Source organism: Piliocolobus tephrosceles, chromosome 1 (assembly GCF_002776525.5).
Source record: "Piliocolobus tephrosceles isolate RC106 chromosome 1, ASM277652v3, whole genome shotgun sequence".
In the NCBI taxonomy this organism is placed as follows: Eukaryota; Metazoa; Chordata; class Mammalia; order Primates; family Cercopithecidae; genus Piliocolobus; species Piliocolobus tephrosceles.
Genome location: NC_045434.1, coordinates 116034219 through 116054151, shown reverse-complemented (window position 1 = coordinate 116054151; position 19933 = coordinate 116034219). Strand labels below are relative to the sequence as shown.

The 19933-nt window shown below is 32.9% G+C and overlaps 1 long non-coding RNA gene across 1 annotated transcript in view; it reads left to right on the top strand.

Moving 5' to 3' along the window:
• Window positions 1–19933, top strand: part of LOC111525484 — a 273665-nt gene that overhangs the window by 239109 nt on the left and 14623 nt on the right. The window contains exon 3 of the long non-coding RNA XR_002726119.1: window positions 19572–19676. This is a non-coding gene — a long non-coding RNA (uncharacterized LOC111525484). The remainder of the gene's footprint in view (window positions 1–19571; window positions 19677–19933) is intronic.

Sequence of the window (19933 nt, the reverse complement as noted above, 5' to 3'; positions counted from 1 at the left end):
CTTGTACATGTGGGCCATGTCGTAAATGAGGTGGTGGTCTAATATACTTTTGCATGCCTTCTGACAATCCCATGGAGACGTTATAGAAAAATGAGACTGTGACAAGAGAGTTTTCTTCCTCCTTACTTGAATTAGAATCATCAGCAATATTTAACTTCATAAAATCTGTTATACTCCTTAAAAATAGTTTTCACTTCATTGAGGAATGTATTTTTCATATTGCAAAAAATATAAGACATTTTTTCAGCCCTCAACAAATGGAAGACTGTGATGTTTAATCAGTTGAAATCACATAGATTACTTAAAGGATGTTTCTATACATATCAAAATATGAAGCAATGTGGACTCCTTCCAAGATAAGGAATATTTAGAAAGAATCATAATATCTTTGTCATATTTGCATGTGTGCATACATATTTACATACATATGTAATTCAGGAGATTATAAATTTGGTATCAAAATTATAGATATTTATTATTTTAAAAAGTAGTTATATATTTATCAGATGAAATAAAATTTTTATTTTTAACGGTACCACCAAAGGGCTTTTGATTATTTCTTTTTCCAAAAAAAAATTCTAATTAGTGACTGAGTCTTATCCATTATAATTATAATCATTTCCTAATTCTCTACTTTGTACTTTATTGTTATCTCTTCATGCTTGAATGCTTATTTGGCAGTTTTAGAAATGAATTATGTCATTCCTGTACAGCCTAAACTCTCTTCTAGGATAACTTCTCAATTCTTCTTCAAGAGCCATTCTCTTTCCATATTGCAATTCATTTTTCATACTGTGATAAGTCAATACTCCTAAAACGAACTTTCTATCATGTCACGTCTCGGCTCAAAACTGTTTAGTTATTTTCCATTGCCTACAGGATAAATTGCACTCTGAGTCTAACACTCAAAGCTTTCAAAAATGAAGACTAAATGATCTTCTCAGAGTCCCTAAACTCTTAAATGTAATTCACTCAGGCTAAAAGTTTCAATCACTTCCTCAGAACACACTTTTTAATCTTCCTACTTTCACATATCCACAGTTGCCACCACTTTTCTCGTAGTCAGTATAAATCTGAACCATGTTTCAGGAACCAACTCAGATTTCTTCTCCCCGCAGTAAATGGCAAGGTGTTATCTCTATTCTTCAATAGTCTATAGTAATTATTTCTCATAAATTTTGAACCAAACAATAATTTGCTGAAGTAAGCTATCTGTTTCACTGCCATTTTAAATAACATTCAGAATATCTAATTTGCTTTAAACACTATACATAAGATAAGTCTCATCTTTCTAATACTTTCAGTGAACTTTACAGGCACTTAGGCATTCTAAAACACCTATTTTTATGTAATACATTCAAAAGCAATGCGGCTAACAAACTATTTTACTACAGAGAAGTAAATTCATATAGCCATACTATAAAACATCAAATGAGGCAACTACAGTATTATAGACTTTGTAGTAATCATAGAATGCATGTTTATCCAGCTTATGCAATATATTCAATAGTGCTCTATCATCATGTCAGATAATCAGAATTAAGCTCACCACTGTTAAAATTCAACCTCTCATTGACAAAGGATGAGTTTATTTTTGTATTTTCATGCTCATCATATGTTTTGATGAAGCTAGATTGTTCCCTGGACAATAAAGAAGCAGAAATCTTTATTGCTCTTAGGTCCTGAACTTCTGTCTCAAGTACTTGGAATCCTAAGCCAAACTCTGTGATATTCGGTTTTCCTACTTTCTTATTTTTAAAGAAGGCAAGCCATAGCTTGGGAATAAGAGTAAGACTGTGGATATAGCTGGAACTCATTATTAATCAGATGTCTATATTAACCACAGTCATTAAGCTACCTTCCTAGAGCCTAAATAAATAGAAGAAAAGTTCCTGCAAATGTACACTGTTATTATTGATTTTCTTGGTATTTCAAGATTTTTGTTATAAAACGTAAGCCTTGATGAGAATCACATGAAGAATGTCTTATGCTTGAACTAGAAGCAGCTTATCCTTCCCAGAGGATATGCCTAAAAAAGAACAAACCAGAATTTACTCCTTAAATCCTGGAGCTGAGTTCATTTAAAATAGCCCACCCAAGGATCTGGACTTTTCATCTTGGCTTCTCCCACCTTATCAGTCAGCCTTGTGAGAGAGTAAGAAAACAATTGGAGAAAAGAGCTCAAGGAGAGATAGTAACTACCTAACCCGGTCGGGGAGGGTGGTTAGATGAAATCCTAGGTACGTTGAAAACTCTGATCCCAGGCACCAACGCCCTCTTAATGTCCTTAATTTTATTACGTGACTATAGCTCCAACTTTACTTATCATATAATAGTTATATTATCTATTTACGAGAGTTGTCTAGTTACTTAGAGTCCTGAGTCTGTTTCATGCGTTTTAATAAAATTAATCAGATTATTGAATATTCACCATATACTATAAATTTATAGATTTTGAGAACACAAAGTAAAAAATAAATACTGAAGTGCATATATTTCTTATTCTAAATAAAGGGAAAATATACAACATATATTATAGAATTTCTATTTTATATTCTACTGCTATGAATAAACTACTAAAATAATAAGACATAAGAAAGTCCAGAAAAATGAATGAGCTAATATTCTTATGGCAGAATAATATTTGCCATAATCATTATGGAATAAGAAGAAGAAGAAAAAAAAGAATAAGAAGAGGAAGAAGGAGGGGAGGAGGACGGAAAGGAAGAAACAATAATAACAAAATTCTACCAATGAAAAAGTAATTATAAAAAATCAAATTGAGGCAGGGAGCAGTGGCTCATGACTATAATGGCAGCACGTTGGGAGGCCAAGGCAGGTGGATCACTGGGTCAGGAGGTCGAGACCAGCCTGACCAACATGGTGAAACCCTGTCTCTACTAAAAATACCAAAATTAGCCGGGAGTGGTGGCAGGCACCTGTAGTCCCAACTTCTCAGGAGGCTGAAGCAGGAGAATCGCTTGAACCTGGGAGGTGGAGGTTGCAGTGAGCTGAGATCACACCGTTGCACTCCAGCCTGGGTGACAGAGGGAGACTCCATCTCAAAAAAAATAAAAATAAAAAAATAAAAAATCTAATTGAGGTACTATATCAGTGGTTAGCACTGAGAGACAATAAAAAATAAAATAATGAAAGAGAAAATGGGGCAGAATAATATATAAAGAAATAATAGAAACAAATCATCCCAATGGAAGAAAGACTTAAATGGTTTAAGGTCAATATCACAACAACAAACAGACAAAAATTAACATACCCACATCTTGACGCATAATAGTTAAATTTTAAACTGCAAAAAGTATGGAATATATACTGCAAACATTTCTATAAAAAGAAAAGGAAAAACAGTTTAAAAGACCAAAATTCAGTCGATAGTACATTTAACAATTGTCTTTTAATTCTGAAAAACAAAATCTTTTATTCCAGCGTTTGCCATTCAGTCAAAACTATCATTCATATTTGTGACTATAATAAATTGATGCTAAAAATATTAGCTTTATAAGGGAGGGATTACATTCATAAATTAAAATAAAAAATTGATCTTAGTTTCATTCTATGTATAATTTTGTATTATGTGATGAAACAGAAAGTGCACAAATCACCTATCAGTTTGAAGGAAATTAAAGAGATAGAACTCTATGCTAAACAATGCCAAAAGGAATGCAAAACTTTCCAACAAATTATCCACTTCCATAAGTAAAAAATAAGACAGAAGAAGGAAGATAAAAAGACTGTTAGATAATAGAAAAAGATTATGCAACAGAAAACCAAAGAAAATGTTAAATCTTGTTTGAATTTTCATTCCTTTTTTGGACATGTAGTTTTGCTCTGTTCAGGCTGGAGTGCAGTGGTGTGGTCATAACTCACTGCAGCGCTGAGATCCTTTCTCCTCAGCCTCTGAAGTAGCTGGGACTAAAGGTGTACACCACCACACGCAGCTAATTTTATTTTATTTTTTTTAGTAGAGATTAGGTCTCACTGTGTCGCCCTGTTGCCCACATTGTTCTCAAACTTCTGAGCTCAAGCATTCTTCCCTTCCTGGCCTTACAAAGTGCTGACATTACAGGCATGAGCCACCACACCTGGCCTGGATTTTAATTTTAAAAATCAGATTTCAAGGGACACTTCAAAACCAATTTGGGAAATTTGAATATAAACTGCATAATACATACTATTAAATAGTTATTTCTAAAATTATTAGATGTGATCATAGCCAGATGATCATATAATTTTCAATATTACTATCAATTAAAGTGACATAAAGATAGCAGAAATTACATGATGTCCATGATTTATATTAAAATACTGTAGCTAATTAAGAACTTTAAATTTGTGTAAATGGGATGGTGGGATGGGTAAGAAATGTATAAATAAAGGAAGATTACTGAACTTTTGATAATTGTTGAGGCTGGGAAATAGGTAGCTTGGGTTTATCATATTACATCTCTACCTTTCTGTTTGTTTGTTTGTTTTTGTTTTTGTTTTTCAGACAGAGTCTTGCTCCGTTGCCAGGCTGGAGTGCAGTGGCGTGATGTCGGCTCACTGCAACCTCCGCCTCCGAGGTTTAAGTGATTCTTCTGCCTCAGTCTCCTGAATAGCTGGGACTACAAGGGTGCGCCATCACACCAGGCTAATTTTTGTATTTTTAGTAGAGAGGGGGTTTCACCACGTTGGCCAGACTGCTCTTGAACTCCTGACCTCGTGATCCACCCACCTCAGCACTGTTTTAAAAGTGATTCTCAGCAACTACAACTTTTTTACATGTGTAAGAAATTGTTAAAATCCATCACCTTTGAAATCCCTGAAAGTAATCACTATTGTAGGATACACTGCTGAGAAAAGTTTAGTAAGCTCAGGAGCAAGAAATGTGATACAAGAAATGATGATAAAATAATTTAGTAAATTCATAACTAAAAAAATTGGTTTTCTAGATTAAAATGAAACAAGGTGAGTTGTGTACAATTTTAAAAAATCTCACCTACAATTGTTATAATTTTGTAGAAGTGAAAATTAAGGTTAGAGAAATACTGGCTTGAAACGTGAATGTAATGATCAAAGGAAGAGATGTAAAATGCATAACTTTCATAAATAGAAGTGTTCATCAAATGGAATAAAAATAAAATAAACAATTGCATAACAGAAAAAAGAATAACTGAATGGTTCAGAATGTGTACAGAGAGGAAGAATATAAGACTTAAACCATGATATGGAAAATAAAAAATAAGAAAACACAATGAATAGAAACATTTCACAAATTACAACAAAGATCAACAGGATGAATTCACCAATTGAATACAGAGTCATCAGTTAAAATCAATGTCAATTTACAGTTTATGTACCTAAAATGAAACCACACAAATAATGTGCAAGTAGTGACACAAGACATGTACAAATAGCTTCTAGTTCTACTTACCTTAGGGAATGAACATAAGAAAAAATAATCTATTTTTTTACGACTTGAGAGATAGTAATTCATCTGCATTTTTTAAGTCTCTGATTCACTAAGAATTTAATTCTAGGCTGGTTTCCTAGGATGGAGAGGCCACTGTGTTTGCTTAATCGGCCATCTTGAACTGACAGTGCTTAAATCTTTTATGAAGGACATCCTATTTCATTCAGATAGCATTTTGACGTTTACTACTTTCCAAATTTCCAGCCTCTCTATTCTCTTTCTCGCCTCTCCTTTCATTCTCACTATCCATACTCTTCTCTTCTCTCCACTCCCCTCCTTCTCTTTCTCTCATCTCTCTCATTTCTTAACATCATCAAAAATCTACAAGATGCCAATCAACACAGTAGTCCAATAATTTGATCAAAATCACATAGATCTTTTTTATTTAAAAGTACAGCCTGATTCACAGCCTTTCTCTTCTCCCTCTAAATATTCAGGGAGGATGTTCTGCAATGATAATATGAAGACAATTGTTTTTCAAGTTGGACATATCATTGCTTTTCATTTGTCATTGTAAATCCAAATTGGCAAATCGTAGTCTGTAATATAGGCTACCCAGCTTCTTGGAAATTGTGAAGAACTTTTCTGTATTCAAGGTAATTCAAGGGCTTCCTCTCTTCTGAGTAGTACTAAAAAAAAAATTATTTAAATATACTATCCAATCACATTCTAGAATACGTAACTACATGGCACATTTCCTTCAAGCCTACTTATTATTCAAAGTAAAAGTTTTCTTAAGAAAACATGAGACTGGGCATGTATCTTAAGCATATTTGTTTCAAGTTCTATGTCTGCTTTTTTAATTATTTAAATGACATTTTCTCCTTCTGTTCTTGATTTCTCCTTTAATCTTTTAATTAGTTTAAATATCATTTGTTTTTACATCTGTTTAATATACATAAAGCCTGTTTTTTTCTTTAACTAAGAAGAAATTAGCAATGCAATAAACCAAATTCTCAGAAAGACCCTTAGTTTATAATTCTTCTACAGCTAACATCACCCAAGGATCTATAAGTAATGTTAATTAATATTAAGCTATATCTAGGTCTAATTGTTTTAATTATAATAGTTAATATTTATTGGGAAAACATTTTATGCCAGGCACTTTGCTAAGCACTTTACATGTATTAATCTAATTTAATCATCATATTACGTTTAGGTATTATTAGTATCCTTCTTTTCAAGATGTGAAAATAGAGCAGAGAGATTAAGTAATTTACATCAGGTCACCTAAGAAGATTTGTTATCTTATTAAAATAAATCAGCAGACTATTTAGGATATCCAAGTGTAACAAATATAATATACGCTAATGTTAGGATGACAACTCTAACCCTTATTATATATAATTTTAGAAAGATATTTTTACTATAAAAAGAAATATAATCATGAATGTGCATTTAAAGATCAAATTAAAAAATATTTCTCAGACTAATGCTCTTTGAAGTAATTTTGTTATGCTTTAGTAAAAAATTCTAATTATAAAACCAAGACATCTAATATTAAATTGAACAAGCTAGAAAATACAAAAGCAATTACATGAAAAATGAGTATATAGAACGAACAGCATATAACTTATTTTTGTACCAAGGAATGAATAAAATAATTTTCATGGTATGCCACAGAATCAAACAAATTGCTTCAGTCTGATGAAGATTGTATTGCTAAAGGTGAAATACATTTTTTGAGAGTCTACATTAGAATTTTGTCATAAAGTACAAGAAAACAGAATTCAGTTAAAGTGTAATTTACTAAGCTTCTATTTCCCCTAAAATTTAATGATTTTTTGTTTACATGAAAATTCTAAGAAGCTAGAGAACTGAATATTATAATATTAAATCAAAGAGAGTTTTATCCTTTGTTAATCTAAAACTAAACTCTTACCTTAGAAAAACCGATCTGTAGCTGTTAATTCTGTGTTTTAGAAAAAAAAAATGTGTCAAGAAAGGAAGTAACGGAGAATTGTGGAATTAAAATCTTCTTTTAATATTTGAAATGTAAACACCAATTTGGCATGTTGAAGTGAGCTTACAATTCCAACATAAAAAGAATGGAACTGTGTTGGTAGGTCAGAAAACAGCAGCTACCATTCGGACTAGATTGAAAAATGAATATTTACCATTTACTAGGAAGACAATGGTAGCATAATATAACTTTAGTGCTCTCCTTGCTTTTATGAATAATCAATGGATGATTCAGTTTTTACAGTTTCAAAATTTAGGATGGATATTAAGTTTCACAAGACTTAAAATCAGAAAATTATGTAAGCTGTATTTTTATCACTGAAGAGTCATTTTTAATATGGAAGGTTAATTAAATTTGCTGTTCCAAACCATTAAGTGTAATATCAATAACAATGTTTATTCACATAAGTATAACGTTGAAAGCCTAGAGAATGAAAGCAAAAAAAAAAAAAGTAACATTTTTCAAAAGCAGAAAAAATAAATATTTGTCACCAGCGTCTTTATATTTGTATTTCAAAACTTTGCCAAAAGAGGGCAAACCAAGTCTATAGACGATTTAAAACAATCTTCAATGAATTATTGTCAGGTTACCAAAGAAAAAGCTTTTCATTCAGAGATGGTGCTTGATGCCTCAGATTGCTTTAGTGAAATGAGGAAGAAAATAAATTATGAATGTTCATTGACTTCCTATGCTAAAGCTGGAGGCAGTATCTCTATAAATATACAAATTGTAATTAATCATTCAAATTATTTGCCTTTATAATTAATGGGCAAAATAATGTTTGAAAATATTCATGAACTTGGAAGATTGAGAGAATGACGTATTTTACCAACAAGCTGAAATTCAGTCTCTATCAGTGTGAGCAAGAAATTGGTAAAGTACTTGTTTTAGCCTTTCTGAATCAAGAATGGTCATATTGCTTGATTACTCTTTGTTTGTGCTTGTTGTTATGGAAATATATCAAAATACTTTAGGGAGAGAAATATATTTATTGAATATGGATAACTTATTTCATTTAGTATTCTATTTTGCAGTATGATTCAATGTGACAAGAATAAATTAACCCCAATAAATTAATCAATATCAATGTTTTATCCAGATATACAAGTAAAGTAAAAGTTTTTAAATAAATACAAATTTGGGGGATGAGAATCAAAGGAATAACTTGAACAACCAGAAACCTGAGATTATGAATGATATCTTTGTATAAACCAGTATTTTCTTTACCAAACCATGAAGAATTCTTATAACTCAGACTTATCTATTCACTGAGAACATTCTGAATTCAAAGGAGTATATTTTAACAATAGTTGTATTATGTAAAATTCACACATTATATTATGCCCCTTTAAAAGTGTACAATTCGATGCTTTATAGTATGTCCACAGATATGTGCAACTATCACCACAGTCGATTTTAAAACATTTTCATCACACAATAAAAGCCTGTTACTCTTTACCTATCATTCCTCTAAACCAGGGGTCCCCAATCCCCAGGCCACACACTGGTACTGGTCTGCTCCCTGCTAGGAACTAGGCCACATAGCAGGAACTGACGAACTAGCATCACTGCCTGAGTTCGAGCTCCTGTCAGATCAGCAGCGGCATTAGATGCTCAACAGGAGCACAAACCCTACTGTAAACCGCGTATGCCAGGAACTAGGTTGCGTGCTCCTTATGGGAATCTAATTAATGCTGCATGATCTGAGATGGAAGTTTCAGACTAAAACCATCCCCTCCCTCTCCACCCCGCTGTCCATGGAAAAATTGCCTTCCATGAAACCGGTCCTTTGTGCCCTCCAAAAATTGGAAACTGCTGTTCTAAACCCTCAGTACTCCTAAGGAACACAGTAAGCAACCACTTATCTACTTTCTGTCTCTATGGATATCCTTCTTCTGAACTTCATTTCCAAGATAGCATATAGTATGCCATCTTTTGTGGCCGGCTTTTTTTCATGGAGCATAATATTTTTGAGGTTTATGGATGTGGCATGTTTCAGTACTTCATTCCTTTTTGTGGCTGAGTAATATTCCATATATGGATTCCCCCCCCCCCAACCCCACCCCGGTCTTGTTGCCCAGGCTGGAGTGCAATGCTGCGATCTCAGTTCACTTAAACCTCCGCCTCCCAGGTTCAAGAGATTCTTCTGCCTCAGCCCGCTGAGTAACTGGGATTACAGGCGTCTGCCTCCACGCCCGCCTAATTTTTTTGTTTGTTTGTTTTTGTATTTTTAGTAGTCACAGGGTTTCGATCAAGACCATTCTGGCGAACACGGTGAAACCCCGTCTCTACTAAAAATACAAAAAAATTAGCGGGGATGGTGGCAGGCGCCTGTAGTCCCAGCTTCTAGGGAGGCTGAGGCAGGAAAATGGCATGAACCCAGGAAGCGGCAGAGCTTGCAGTGAGCTGAGATTGTGCCACTGCACTCCAGCCTGGGCGACAGAGCAAGACTCTGTCTCAAAAAAAAAAAAAAAAAAAAAAAAAAAAAAGTAGTCACAGGGTTTCATCATGTTGGCCAGGCTGGTCTTGAACCCCTGACCTCAGGTGATCCGCTCGCCTCAGTCTCCCAAAGTGTTGGTATTACAGGCATGAGCCACCGCACCCAGCCCCATTTATGGATTTAGCATGTGTAAATCCATAAATCTGTTGATGGACATTTGAGTTGTTTCCAAATATTGACTATTATGTATAGTTCTTGCATAAATACATGGATACAATTTTTTGTGTGCATACATGTATTCATTTTTTTTTCAGTTTATACCTAAAAGTGGAATTGCTGTGTTATATGGTAACTCTAGATTTACTCATTTAGGATCTGCCAGACTATTTTCCAAATTGACAGCACCATTTTACTGTTTGCTAACGATGTGTGAGGGTTCTGATATCTCCATGTCCACACCAACATTTTTTATCTCATTCTAAAATTTCAGCCATTCTAGTGTTTGATAAGTGGTGACACATGTTTTTGATTTGTCTCCCTGATGACTAATAACTTGAGCATATTTTCATGAGATTATTATATTTGCATATTTTCTTTAGAGAAATGTCTATTCTGAATATTTGCCCATTTTTTAGTTAGGCAATTTGTCTTTTTATTATGGAGGTCTAAGTGTTCGTCATACATTTGAAATACAATTTGCATGAAGAGGTTGCAGGGAGCTGAGATTGCGCCACTGCACTCCAGCCTGACGACAGTGTGAGACTCTGTCGCAAACACAAAACAAAACAAAAGTACAACTTGCCTGTCAGATACATAATTAGCAAATATTTTCTACCATTTTGTGGTTTTTCACTTTCTTGATGGTGTCCTTTCAATTACAAAAATTTTTAATTTTGATGAAATCCAATTTACCTATATTGTTTTTTCTTTTGAAGCTGATGTTTTTGGTGCCATATTTAAGAATCATTTGCCAGGTCCACGGTCATGAAAATACCATATCTTTTCTTCTAAGACTTTTATACTCTTAATTATTATATTTAGGTTGTTGATTTCTTTTTAGTTAATTTTTTTTTATATATATATGGAGTGACTTAGGATCCAACTTTATTTTGCATTTGATTACTCAGTTTCCAGTTGTACCAACTGGAGCAACCCAACCATTTGTTCAAAGCCTATTCATTTTCTCACTGAATTGTTTTGTCACTCTTGTCAAACTTTACTTAATCATATATGTATTGGTTTATTTCTGCACTTTTGTTTCTGTTTCATTGGTCTACATGCCTATCCTTGTTCCAGTACTAAACTGATTTGATTACTGTTTCTCTGTACTAAGTTTTGAAATTGGAAAGTGTTTCTTTTGTATTTTCAAGATTATTTTGGTTTTTCTTCAATTTCTTTTCATCTTTAGAATTAGCTTATCAATTTCTACAAAGAGGTCAGTTGGTATTCCGGACAGGAATGATATTGAATCTGTAGATCAGTTTGGGGAATATTACCTTCTTAAAAATGTTAAGCCTTTATTCCATTGACATGAGATTTTTTTCCAATTACGCAAATCTTTTTAAAGTTTCTTTCAATAATCTTTCATAGCTTTTTCAGTTAAATATTGTGCTTATTGAGTTAGATATATTTGTAACAATTTCATTCTTTTGATGTTATTATGAACCAAATGGTTTTCTTAATTTCATTTTTGAATCATCCCTGGAAAATATATAGAAATCCCAATGGTTTTACATATTAATCTTATAATTTGCAACTTTACTAAGAATGTATTAGTTCTAATATTTTTAATAGATTCCAAATATTAGTTCTAATATTGTGTTAAGTTCTATGTATATTAAGTTTGTATTTTGTAACCTTTCTGAACTAAATTATTAGTTCTAATTTTTTTAGTGAATTTCATATACAAGACCATACCCTATGAGAAAAATGACAGCCTTACTTATTTCTTTCCAATATGGGTGCTTTTTTTTTTTTTTTTTTTTTCTTGACTGATTGCTCTGGCTAGAACTCCCAGTATAACGTTGGAGTGGCAAGCACAGACATCCTTTACTTGTTTCTGAGTTTAGGGGTAAACATCTAGTCTTTCACCATTAAATGTAATATAAACTGTGAGTTTTATGTAAATGTCCTTTATCAAATTGAATGTATTCTTTCTATTCATTGTTTGTTGAGGGTTTTTAATCATAAAATATGTTGGATATTGTCAAATGATTTTTCTGCATCAATTGAAATGATGGAGTAAAGTTGTTAAATCTGTTTATATGATGTTTTACAATAATACATAAATTCTGCTTGGTCATGGTATAATATTTTTTAAATGCCACTAGATTCAGTTTGCTAGTATTTTACAGATATCAAGTTTAATACTGTTTGTAGTACAATGCTCAGAGAAGTAGCAGTAGGTAGGCATTTTAAATTTGTGATTTTTTAATTCATTCCTAGTGCTCATTATCTCTCTTTTAGAATATTAATATAATCTCTTATTAATTCCCCTAACATAAATTTTCTGTGTTAATCTTTTTTCTTTCTAAAATATAAATCTGGTGCATGTTGTTTAAAATGGTGAAAAAGCATTTGAAGAAACAGCTTTTTAATAATACTACCAACAATTTAATAAAAAAAAAAAAACCTATGGCATTTCAGATATGAGATAAAATTCACTGAAAATAAAATAAAATTAGTCTCAGAGAAACCTATTAATTGGCTCAGGTAGTCATTTTCAATTCAACAAAATTATGCTAATTTAAATTAGGTTAATAATGTAAATTTAATGCAAATGCCATTGCCATGAATATGTAGTTTCTGCTTGGTTCTTCTAGCATCTTTTGATTATAAGCTCCAGTAGACACTGCCTGTGTCAAGAAAACATGATAGTAATCCTTCCACTCTACTGATAATTTATCTATGATAGCCAAATATATCCCTTTATTGTACCTGTTAGCACTTCCTCCAAAAGCATCTGAAAATTGTAACTCATGGAAAATATAATCAATCAATAAGAACAACATATGCCTAATCAAGACTGGGAAGAGATAGTCCAAATAAGTAAACTACTGACATCACGGATGAAAAATAGAAGGGTTCTAGTTATAATGCATGGTTTCTTATTCCTTAATTGGTTCAGTTTGCATACAAAGAGGAAGTACCTTATACCAAATTAAGTCTGAAAACTCTTAGAGATACAGTAGATAAATATCTGTTAGACAATAGAAATTTGTGTGTGAAACAAAATGAAAAACAAAAATGGTTACACAGCTATAAAATTCAAGTATTCAGCTGAAAATAGTTTAGGGTCATATTTTCAAAAATTGAAAAAAAATGTTCCTACTGAAGTATTTTTTCCAAATAAGAATATAAAAAAGGACTACAGAAAAAGAATAGCAGAATCAGAAATACAAATGGGTAATCTATTTAACTTTAAAAATTAAAATCAAGTTTATCATTTTAAGTATAAAACAATATTGCAACATATCAAAATAAGTAGAACTACCTAAATGCAACAAAATGGAAAATACATAAAACATTATAATTCTGATTTTCATTGATCATACTGTGAACCATGTACAGAGAAACATGCACTCTATTGCTAGACAGTTTATCTATTTTGGCAAACAATTAAAAAACAAATTTTAAAAGGCTTTAAAATGTTCAGATATTTATTTCAGTAGTATGCAAAAGAAATAGAAAAATGAATTAAATATTAGATGAAAAACAGATGATAACAATGATTATATCTGGGTGGGAGCATTATGGATAATTTGAAGCTGGTCTTGAAACTTTGTTGTACAATAATACTTTTTTTAAGTGAGAGGATTATGTTATATTGTGAAAAAAATGGTAAGGCAATTCTTATTTAGATAAATCCTTGCAAGGTTTTGGAATAACATTGCAAATTACATTTCCTACAATAAGCTGCCAAAAAAGGTATACATTAGTTTGACATTGTACTTCTCTGTCTCACTAAATATGAAGAAAATGTCAATAGAACTCTGAATATACATAGCAAGTTTAAGAATTTTAAGCTAATAAAAGTTATTCTTTGTGTCTATAATAGACAGTATTGCCTCCAAGTTAAGCTTATGGTTAAAGGAGATTAGAATAAATCACCCAAAAGTATGCTTATTTGGCCTAAGGATTATTTTAAGCTGAAAGCAGTTGATAAACAGGACACTTTGTTTTCTACCCCTTTCAAAAGCCTCAAGGCAGAGTATAACTTTTTCTTTGTGACGATGTTCCTCCTCCCCTTTTCCATACCAGAAGGAGGCTAACAACCATTATCTCTGTAAAAGAAATTTGGTACTGCCTTGGGCCTACAACAAAAAATGCTATCTTCTGTTAGTTTCTCCCATATATTTACCTTCCCCAATTTTGCTGCCACTAGAAGCCCAAAACCCTTTTCCTTTGTCTTCTCATTTTCTAAAAATATATTGCCCTTTATTAAGATGATATATAAGTTCCCAATTTTAACCACCCCTTTTGGTTATGTATCACTGAATTGTCCCAAGTGTATGCATCATCTATGCATAAATAAACTCTGTGCTTTCTTTTTCTCCTGTTAATCTGTTATTTTTTAGTTTGCTTGTGGGCCACAGCCACTGAAACTCAGAGGATAGGGGAAGAGTTATTTTCTCCTATATATAGGTTTTGAGTCAGACTAGATCTGGATTGAAATTCCAGACTTACCACTTATTACCACTATGACAAAGTTGTATAGCCTCTTTACACTCAGTTGTCTTCTCAGAAAATTGATATTATAGTAATAGCACATATGATTATTGTGAAAATAAATAAAGATCATGTTTTGAGCATATTACTTGTTACACAGTGGGCATTTAATTAATTTTAAAGTTTATCATTTTATTTGAAAAAATAGAAAAAAATTGTTTCATATCAACAACCTGAAAAATATACTATTCTTAAAAAATAAGCTATTATTTAATACATTGATAATTAATATTAGATCTTAAGAATGAGAAAAATGCATTATAAAATATCAGTAATACTCCTTGAAACCAATCTTTAGAAGTTTAATAAATATAAAATATATAAAATGTTTAAATGAATAATGAATTATTTATTAAAATCATAGTTACAATCTACTAAGTTGAAAATGTCCTTGTAGGATCCTTCAAATATTTAAAAATAATTTTGTAGAAATCATTTGGCTGCCTGGAAAAGGTCAATTTTCTATTTTCTCTCTTAAGTGACTTTTTACATACACCTACATTTAAAGAAGAATCTTTATTAGTTAGTCAACCCACATATCTTGTACTTATTTATTAACTTTTTTTGGATTAGAAGTAGTCAGGTGACATAACATGGTTCAATCAGAGTGCAAGATTTTTGAATTCCATGTTTGGGGAAGTGGTTTCATTCATCTTCCTAGATATAAACAAGGAAGCATCCAAACCCAGTAGCTAACTACTGCTGGCTGCCAATAATGATGATTCAGTGCAAGCAGATAAAATTATTCCTTTCCTTGTTGATATCACTGAGCTGCTATTGTATCTGGAGTCTAAAATACCCCTGAACTTCCTGGTATATAAGATGTTTCTACTTTAAGCCAGACTAAGAAGAGGTTTTCTCTGGGAAAACATTCATAATTATAAATGTTTTATGATCATAATATTTTTTACAACTGTAGGTAATCAAATATTATTAAAATGTCTGCAGGAAAAAATGTCATTTAATAGAAATTATTACTTGTATGTGATTGATGAAACAGAAAATTTTAAATGTTGGTATTCCTGTAAAAAACTAAGGGAAGATTTATAGATTATTTCAAAATGTAAAGTAACAAATTCTGTCCAGGTTACACAAACTCTCCCAAAATTTAGCAAAAGAAAATATTTCCCACATGATTTGTAAAACCATCATTACCTTAAAACACAAACCTGTCAAATATAGTGTCTCTCAAAACTGGTCTAATCTCACTTGTGAATAAAGGGCTAAGGGAATAAACATTAAGATAATAATATATTGAATACAGAATCACATTAAAAATGAAAAAACAGAGTATATTTATCATGGGAACCCACCCCCAATATTTCAGCATAGGTTCTTTTTATTTTCCCTAAGTGTCAGCCAGCTGAGAAATAAAGAGAAAGAATACAAAGAGAGGAATTTCACAGCTGGGCCTCCGGGATTGACATCATATATTGGTAGGACTGTGATGCCCACCTGAGCTGCAAAACCAGCAAGTTTTTATTAAGAATTTCAAAAGGGCAGGGGGTGTACAAACAGGGAGTAGGTCACAAAGATTACATGCTCAAAGGGAAAAAAAGGAGAACAAGATTACATGCTTCTGAGGCCAATAAAGATCACAAGGCAAAGGGTAAAACCAAAAACTCCTGATAAGGGTCTAGGTTCAGCTGTGCATGTATTGTCTTGATAAACATATTAAACAACAGAAAACAGGGTTCAAGAGCAGAGAACTGGGCTGATCTCAACTGCACCAGGGTAGGGTTTCTTCTCCACCCTAATAAGCCTGAGGGTACTGCAGGAGACCAGGGAGTATTTCAGTCCTTGTCTCAACCGCATAAGACAGACACTCCCAGAATGGCTGTTTATAGAGCTCACCCCAGGAGTGCATTCCTTTCCCAGGGTCTTAATTATTTCCTTGCTAGGAAAATAATTCAGTGATATCTTCTCTACTTGCACATCTGTTTATAGGCTCTCTGCAAGAAGAAAAATATAGCTCTATTCTGCCCGACCCCACAGGCAATCAGACCTTATGGTTGTCTTCCCTTGTTCCCTAAAATTGCTGTTATTCTATTCTTTTTCAAGGTGCACTGATTTCACATTGTTCAAACACACATGTTTTACAATCAGTTTGTACAATAGTTGTCCTGAGGTGATGTACATCCTCAGCTTATGAAGATAACAGGTTTAAGAGATTAAAGTAAAGACAGGTATAAGAAATTATGAGCATTATTTGAGAACTGATAAATGTCCATTAAATCTTCACAATTTATTTTTGGAGATTGCAGTAAAGACAGGTATAAGAAATTATAAAAGCATTAATTTGGGGAACTGATAAATGTCCATGAAATCTTCACAATTTATGTTCCTCTGCCATGGCTCCAGCCATTCCCTCCGCCCTGACTTCCCACAACATATATTCTAGATATGAAATTATAGATAAGTATTATTTTCCTCCTCAGTGGGGAGCTCAGACACCTTTCCACTTCATCCTAGCTATAGGCACAAAGACCAGGAGTGCATATATATAAGCCATCAAATGCAAACTCCTTTTCTTTTGGATGATGATACTAGGGCAAAAAGACACTAGGGTTACATTTTAAAAATAAAGCTTCTCAAGTTCTACCCACAGAAATGCTAATTAATTATCTCTGGCAAAAGGATGAGTTGAGGCATGCATATCTTAAACAATCAGCCTAGGTAATTTTAATGAAGATTCTCTGTGCTAGATAAGTTTGTTGGTATGATGAAGAAAAAAATAAAATCTCTCAAAAGCAGCATTTTCTTTTTTTCTCTGACAAGTGTTTAGAATTTAATAAACAAATGAAAATAAATTGTATCATCTAGATTTGCATTGAGCAACATCAAACAAATATTTTATAAACCCAATTGCAAAATGGAGAGAAGAGAGAAAGAAAGAGAGCAATGCTAAAAATAATTCCCATACTGTGACTCGAAATATCAAGAGTTCTTAATAGTTCAGGGAACACTGCGGTCAGTAGGATAGAGGGCCTCAAATTTTGGTTCAGAAAACCAAAGTATTACTTGAGGGCAGGGAAGATGAATTCAGGCATTTTATAGAACAATAGAATCAGCTTAAAGACAGATTTTGATCTTTCAGTCAAAAGATGCAACAGATTGAGGATATTCTATACATGTATACATGGTAGGGGAGAAAACATATATTAATGTTTTGAAAATTCAACTTGACCTACTGGAAAGAAAATAACAGCACATAGAAATAAAAATAAAACATTCAAGGAAGTAAGGTCAGGGCCAACTACAGCACTTAAAATATTGCCTGAAATAAATGTTTCTGCTGTCATTGGTGTTCCAGATGTTATTTAATGCTAGATTTAAACAGAATAAGATAAATGGCAAAATTTTATGCTGAAAATCATGGAAAACACTTATATTGATATAACAGTATAAGAATGTTATATGATTCTCAATAAGTTCCCAGGCCTCTGGACTAAGTAAGCAAAGAAAATAAAAACTTATTTGCTTTTTTTTAAAAAAAATATATTAAGGGAGTTTCTCTTCTACAGACATTTATGACAAATTTTCTTTCCAGGAACCTAAACAACTCTAGAACAAAGGCAGTGACATACAGGACATTTGGGGCAGAGAAATACAGAGAGAAGAGTAGGAGATTGTGCACTTGAAGAATTAACATGTAACCACCCAGTTGGTTCTCTTTGCTTGCTGCCTAGACAGAAGTAATTTATCAAAATGGAGGAGTTACAATAGAGAAAGAATAATTTACACAAAACCTGCTGTCAGGATACCAGAGTTTTAGTAAGATTTAAATCAGTTTCCCCAAGAATTCAGGGATGAGAATTTTTAAGGATAATTTGGTGTGTAAAGGACCAGTGAGTCTGGAGTGGTAATTGGTTGGGTCAGAGATGAAATCATAGGGAATTGAAACTGTCCTGTTGTGCTGACTCTGTTCCTGGTTGGGGGCTACAAGACCAGACAAGCTAGTTTATTGATCTGGGTGGTGCCAGCTGATCTACTGAGTACAGGGCCTGGAAAATATCTCAAGCACTGGTCCTTGGTTTTACAATGGTGATGTTATCCCGGGAGTAATTTGGGGAGGTTAAGAATCTTGCAGTCTCCAGCTGCTTGACTCCTAAACCATAATTTCTTATCTTCAGGATGATTTGTTAGTATTATAAAGGTAGTCTAATCCCCTAGAAGGAAGGGTTTTTATGGGGGGGAAGGACTGTTATCATTTTTGTTTCAAAGTTAAACTATAAACTCAGTTCCTCCCAAAGTCAGTTAGGACTATGCCCAGAAATGAACAAGGGCAGCTTAAGAGGTTAGAAGCAAGATGGAGTTGGTTGGGTCAGATCTCTTTCACTGTAATAATTTTCCCAGTTATGATTTTTGCAAAAGCACTTTCAATCAGGCCATGAGTCCTGCTTAGAGATTTATCTGTTATAAATATAGATTAACCTGCTCATGAGAAAATAGGAGATAGAGACCTATTAAAGTAAGCATTGATGGTTTTTAAGCATAATGGATTGACATTCAGGTCATGATGAAAATCAGAGGAAAAGAAAAAACAAAACAAAAAAAAATCCTGCTGATCAGCAATTGTAACACTGCAAATTTCTGAATTTTGCCAGAGATGAGTTTGGAAGACTAGGAGATGCTTCATTTAGCTACCTCTTCAAGGAATGACTTACTGTCCAACTGTGAGGGTTATAGTTTTCTGACAGCCTCCAGCTGTCAGCTTCTTTCAAAATCACCTCCATATTCTAGCCAAAGTCACATTCTTCTCAGAGTGGTGCTAGCCATTGGCAACACAGTAATGGTGTTCCAGGGTGGATTTTTCTGGGAGTGGGACTCAGCCAATGACTAAGCAAGATGGGTGTCCTAGGGTCCACCCATTGTTGTCCAAGTTAGGACTCCTCCCTCTGATAATATCATAATCTGACAGCTATTTCTAGCTAACACTGCTTTCTACTTTTATTTTTATTATTTCACAGGTATTATTCTCCAATAAATCTTTTGTACTTTAAACTTCATCTCAGCTTCTTCATCCTGGAGAACCCAAGGCAACACAAGGAATATTTGATGAAACTAAGGCAAAGGTTTGCTGGTTTTATTTGTTTTCTTTTGTTTTGATGAAAAGTAAATTTTTCTTGTTGTTTTTGCACTCTCAGTCTACATTACAGTTTCAGAATATGAGGAATGCTGTAACAGTTAACCTAAGAGAAATTTATCAAATTTGCGTCTAAGTTTTTAAGTAGTATTGGGCAACTACTCTATTTTAATCTGTGGCCTTTATCTGCATCTGATGTTATCCTTTTTAATTTTTTTTCTGAGACACAGTCTCGCCTTGTCACCC